The sequence below is a fragment of the Phocoena phocoena genome, chromosome 7 (genome assembly GCF_963924675.1).
Source record: "Phocoena phocoena chromosome 7, mPhoPho1.1, whole genome shotgun sequence".
Taxonomy (NCBI): domain Eukaryota; kingdom Metazoa; phylum Chordata; class Mammalia; order Artiodactyla; family Phocoenidae; genus Phocoena; species Phocoena phocoena.
In genome coordinates, this window is record NC_089225.1 from 69392441 (window position 1) to 69398263 (window position 5823).

General features: G+C 39.3%; 1 non-coding gene across 1 annotated transcript; it reads right to left on the reverse strand.

Moving 5' to 3' along the window:
- Positions 1-2418: 2418 nt before the first annotated feature.
- LOC136126197 (U6 spliceosomal RNA) lies at positions 2419-2525 on the reverse strand. Its single transcript, XR_010656086.1, has one exon. It is a non-coding gene; the product is annotated as a U6 spliceosomal RNA (small nuclear RNA).
- Between the last annotated feature and the right edge of the window lie 3298 nt (positions 2526-5823).

Here is a 5823-nt window from a genome sequence, read left to right on the forward strand (position 1 = left end):
GCTTTCCCCTCAAGCCTATGAACAGTGGTTTGAAACCAGAAGATTCTCTGAGATCTCTCCTCAAGACCAGCTGCAGTTCGGATGTGACCACTCATTGTTCTGGAATGAACAGCTTAGACCCATCTAGCCACCCTGTGGACTGTCCTCATACAAAGCTGTTTCTGTCCTGCATGGGCAGGGACTCCAGGCTCAGCTGTGAGGCCTGCTGAATTAATCAAAGGATACTTAGACCGCATTCCCTAAAGACTAGCAGATTTCTATGGTGACTCTACCCTAACACCCTGAACTCCTGCCCTTTTACATGACAGCTGGAGATCAGAGAGCAGTCTAACTCTGGGAAGACAGTTTAGGAAGAATGTTCTCGAAGGTTTATTGGTAAGAAATGTGTATTTACATGTCCTTTTGCCTGTCAGAATTTGTAATTAACATTTTCAAGCACCTAGAATTTAATAAGCACTGAATTTGGTGCTGACTTTCGCTGTTTTGTTCAGTCTCAGTAATACCTTACCAGATACTTGTGTTTATTTCCGGTTTGCAGAGAAAGAAATGGAGAGCCTGCTAAGATATAGGTTCTGACAATTTAGGAGGACAAGTGGGTTTTGACTCTGGCTGCACGTTGGATTCACCTGAAAAGGTTTTTTGAAATATGGATTCCTGGGTTTAGGGCAGATGAATTAGAATAGAATCTCTGGAGGTGGGTACCGCCCAGCAATGCCATTTTACAAACAAACAAAACACATTCCCAGGTGATTCTAATTTGCAGCCAGGGTTGCGAACCTTTGTCCCAATTTGTCTGACACTCATCCCTTATGAAATCGTGGTCCCTGCACCAGCCACATTTGCATGAGTTGGAAACTTGTTAGAAACACAGACTATCTGGACTTTCCTGGACCCGCTGTATCAGAATCTGAATTTTAAAAAGATCCCTAGGGAGTTATTGGTACTGCCTTTGCAACTTTTCTGTAAATCTAAAGCTCTTCTAAAATTAAAAGTGTTTATTAGGAAAAAAAAAGACCATGTTTGGGATACAAACACAAAACCTTCCCTCCAGAAGCTCAGTCTAGCGAGAAGAAAACTTATTAAAAGGCACTTCGCTGAGCGCTGTAATGGAAGTAATGTAGAAAGTGTTGTCACTTTATGGGAGGAAATGAAAGATGCTGCTTGGAGGAATTAAGAGAAAAATTGCCCAAGGAAGGTGACTTGAAGGCATTTTGGGCACAAGGACTCAAAGGACAATTCCTTTAAGAAAATTTGCTAATATGAAGGGAATAAAAAAAAAAAGAAACATAAAATTGAGCTTCAATGAAAATATAATTTGAAAACACATGTATATATTTAAAAAATGATAACTCCAAACTCCAAACTGAGGATTAGTGCCAGACTGGAGAGGTACTCTAATAATTAAAGGAAGACTTTCTTTCTCTTTTTTGAGAAAAGCAAAGTAATTAAGGACAATTAATCATTTGTAGCTCCAGGGCTCTTGAAGGGGGTTGGGGACAGACCCTTTTGTGAAATTCTGTCTTTTGGAGACTCTTGTGACCCTACTCTCTTGAACTTTTTGGTTTCTTAGAAGTGCTGTGCTTAAATTCTTCTCGGGGCCTTCGCAGCTGCTGTTTTCTCTGCTGGGCAGGTCTGACCCCTTCTTCTATTCCTGGCTAAGTCCTCCTCTTCCTTCAGCTCAGATTCTGCCCAGAACCACTTCTTCCAACTTATACTCTACGTTGGGTGCCGTTCTTCTGGGTTCCTATAGCATCTTGTACGTATCACATTATTGCTAATTTTCTTTTTGTCTGTTTCTCTCATGAAACAGTAAGTACCTTAAAGGCAGGGGTTATTTCCCAATAGCTTCTGTGTCTCCAGAACTTTGCACAGTGCTTGACTCAATAAATTCTTGGAAGTAAATGAAAAGTGAAAATAATAGCCAGTTTTTGCCCTTAGTTTACAGTGTCAAGATGATCTTTGGAGATGGCAATAATGGATTGAAATGCCCTCAGCATTGATAGCTGGAGAGAAATTTAGAGACTTCAACCTGTGCGTAACACATGCCTGGTGTATAGCAGATTCCCAGTAAATTTCAGTTGTGGGAAAGAATCAACATTCTCATTTTGTAAATGAAGACTCTGATGTAGATTATGTTAAGATGTGTCTCTCTTAGCATATTATTAAGAGAGCGTGAACTCAGACATGGATCATTACTTATAAATTAACAATCATTTTTATGGTCTCCAATTTTTAAAATTTTTATTTGAAGTATAGTTGATTTACGATGTGTTAGTTTCTGGTGAACAGCAAAGTGATTCAGTTATACGTATATATATTCTGATATTCTTTTCCATTACGGTTTATTACAGGATATTGAATATAGTTCCCTGTGCTATACAGTAGGACCTTGTTGTTTATCTATTTTATATATGGTAGAAAAATGTGGAATGCTTCATGAGTTTGCATGTCATCCTTGTGCAGGGGCCATGCTAATCTTCTCTGTATCGTTACAGTTTTAGTGTCTGTGCTGCCAAGGTGAGCACTGGCCTCCAGTTAAGTACCTGCATGTGTCAGGTGTTATAGAAATAACGTATATGTATAATATACATATATGGTCACATTTAATTCTCTGAAATACCTGTGAGACTTATATTAGGTTTGGGGGCACGAATTTGAACTCAGAAGTGTATGATTATAGAACTCATACTTTTTTCCTAATCAATGTTCTTTCTGCCCTTCCCTACTGCCTCCCTTGCTTTAAGAAGCAGTTGAAGCTGCCTGCACCTTTCTCTTCCTGGAAATTGCATGGTTAGGAATCAAGGACTCGCCCTTTGATTATTAATTTGCTGTGTGTTCATATACGGAGCCTTTCTTCCTCTGTCTCCACATTTATAAGATGGACCTATTAAACTATAGCAAAAAAATAAATAAATAAACTATAGCAGGGGTCCATTTATTATTCAACAAATATTTGAAAGGCTAATGTGAACCAGACACTGTTCTAGGTGCTGAAGATACAACAGCAGAAAAAGGACAGACAGGACCCATAGACCCACAGAGCTTCCATTATGGCAATTATGGCAACTGAGGCTGAAAATAAACAAGTAAAACAGAATCAAATAGTGATCAGTGCCATAAAGCAAATAGAATGGGCTGACAAGGAGGAACGTGGATGGAGTAGGGTGAGGACATCCGTGGATGGGGTGGTCAGGGAAGTCCCCCTCAGGAAGTGACATTTAAGTTAAGACCTGTGAGCAAAGCAGGAGTCAGTCATGAATACATTTGGAGACGCAGAGCTCTAGGCAGAGGGATGCTTGGGGCAGAAATCCTAAAGCCAGAAGAGCTCTGCATGTTGGAGGACCACTAAAGACCAGTGTGGCTGGTGGGAAGAGAGCAGAAGGAGATGAGAGGAGAGGTTGGCAGGTCCAGATTATGGATTTACAGTCAATGGTAGAGACTGTTTCTCAAATGCCAGTGTGCAGATACTCCGGAAATCCATCGTGATGTTCTCACATCTTTGATACCTTTGACATCTTGGGTACTTCTTTCAACATCTTTGCTGCTTTTCACCTGTTTGGGAAAATCGTTCCATATGAGTAATGTCCCAGAATAGAAGCCAGAATCTTGCTTCTTCAGCCTCTTGTGTATCAAGGACACATGCATATGACCTAGGTTCTATTGATCAGATACATACAGGTAAGACTTCCAATCGGAAATTAATGACAAGAAGCAGGCACCATGGAATCCATCTGGCAGTGATGGTGGCTGATACATTTCATCTACAGGGGCCGCCATGCAGAGTTTCTAATATGTTCAATAGCATCTGGTGCACAGATCCTAGTTAGCAAAGTGGACTTTGGTGAGAATGCCTGGTGATGGCGGCAGCGCTGAGCACACAGGGCCAATTCAGTGCTCTTATTTCAGTACTGTTTCTGACTGCATAGCTTAGTTCTTTAGCCATCATGCAGTTTTTCTGTGAATCTCTTATATCCTTCCCCTAAATTTCTTTTTACTTACATTTACTAGAGTGCATTTCTGTTTGCAGTTCAGAGCCCTGTGTCGATGACCCCAACTTGAAAATAAGGGTCAGAGAGATTTACTACCTATCTCTAAGTATTAGATCTATGAGATTAATTTCAACTTTACATTCTTGGGCTAATTAGTGGCCAGATATGACCTGGAGGTGTGAACACTGCTTATTTCTAAACCCTATTTCCCATATTTTTATTTGCAAAACTAGTATTTATAAACTTATTCCTGGTTTAGAAGCCTACTTTATTCTTTGCAGACTTTCATGGGTAGGCAGACTAATTATTCAATTATTTCTTCTGGAAACCTCTTTATTGACCTCCCTTAACTTAAAGATCAGGATGTAGTACAAAGATGCTACTTTCCCATTAGACTTAAGATCTCTCCAGGCTCCCAGATACATCATTGATGAGGGATACATTACCCTGGACAGCTCACTAAGAGCTCCCCCTCCCCCTTGTAGGTAAAGCTAAATAAGTATTTAATTATTAACCACAATCTTAAATGTATATGCATTTTAAGAGAAGTTGTTGGTATCTGTTTAGTAGTCATTATTTCAATAATATATGTAACTAGCCTTTTATGAGGTCTACTGCACTGCATCTGAGAAAGGGCTTCTAAAATTTAGGTGGTTCTTAATAGCTGTGCAAAACTAAGGTGAAAATATGTTTATAATTATCACCAACCCCATCTGTCCTGCACTTGTGCCAGGCTATTCTCGGAAGGGTTGTTAAAAATGTAGCTACTTCTCTAAAATGGCTTTCCATTTTCTGCATCTCTGGCTATCTCTCCACTCTGTTGAAGTTCTGAATCTTTACTAACTTATGCCAACTTTATTTCTTAGGATATATTCTTTTTTTAAATTTATTTGGCTGTGCCAGGTCTTAGTTGCAGTAGGTGGGATCTTTGTTGCCTCCTGTGGAATCTTCGTTGAGGCATGCGGGATCTTTTTTTAGTTGCAGCATGTGAACTCTTAGTTGTGGCACACGAGATCTAGTTCCCTGACCAGGGATCGAACCCGGGCCCCCTTCATTGGGAGCATGGAGTCTTAGCCACTGGACCACCAGGGAAGTCCCTTCTTAGAATATATTCTTTTATTTGTAGCTGAATTTGTTTTCTTTTTCATTGATATGTCCATTGGATGCAATGCTCTTCACGATGACTGTTCTAGCGGAGAAAATTGCACTTCCAACACCTCTGTAGGTAAAAATGGTGATTGATTCCTGGAAATATTTCACATGTTGTTTACCTTAATGGTAATGCTCATTGTTACAAATAGGGAAAGAGGTATCCCATTTTTCTTGTTTAAAGGCCTTATCTGCCATGATACCAGTATACGCATTTAAGAGTACCTTACATTGAAAAGCAATCGAAACGGAGATTTTTGACTCGGTGTCTTTATGTGAGATTTAATCACTAGGTTATATATATTTAGGTGTTGCCTTTGCCAGTGAATTTTCAGAAACTTCATGCTTAGTCCATGCTTTGTTGCTAAGTTTTTGGTGAATACATTTATGGTCCCTTGAATGTTATTACCTAGGGATATTCTTTGTCTCTATGGGTTTAGAGACAAAATGCTTAGGGTGGAAAATTTTCATTCTGGAATATGTCTTCTGGTTGTCTCTTCCTCCTTTTGTCTTAATACATGATGCACATTTTAAAGTATGCATTACAGCTAGAGATGTGTGTTTGTAGGGAGATTTTGAGAAATTGAATCTTCTAAATAAGTAAGCATAGCGAGGTGATGGGTACATGATGGTTTATTATTTTACTTTATATATGTATGATTTTTTTCATAATAAAAAGAAAACT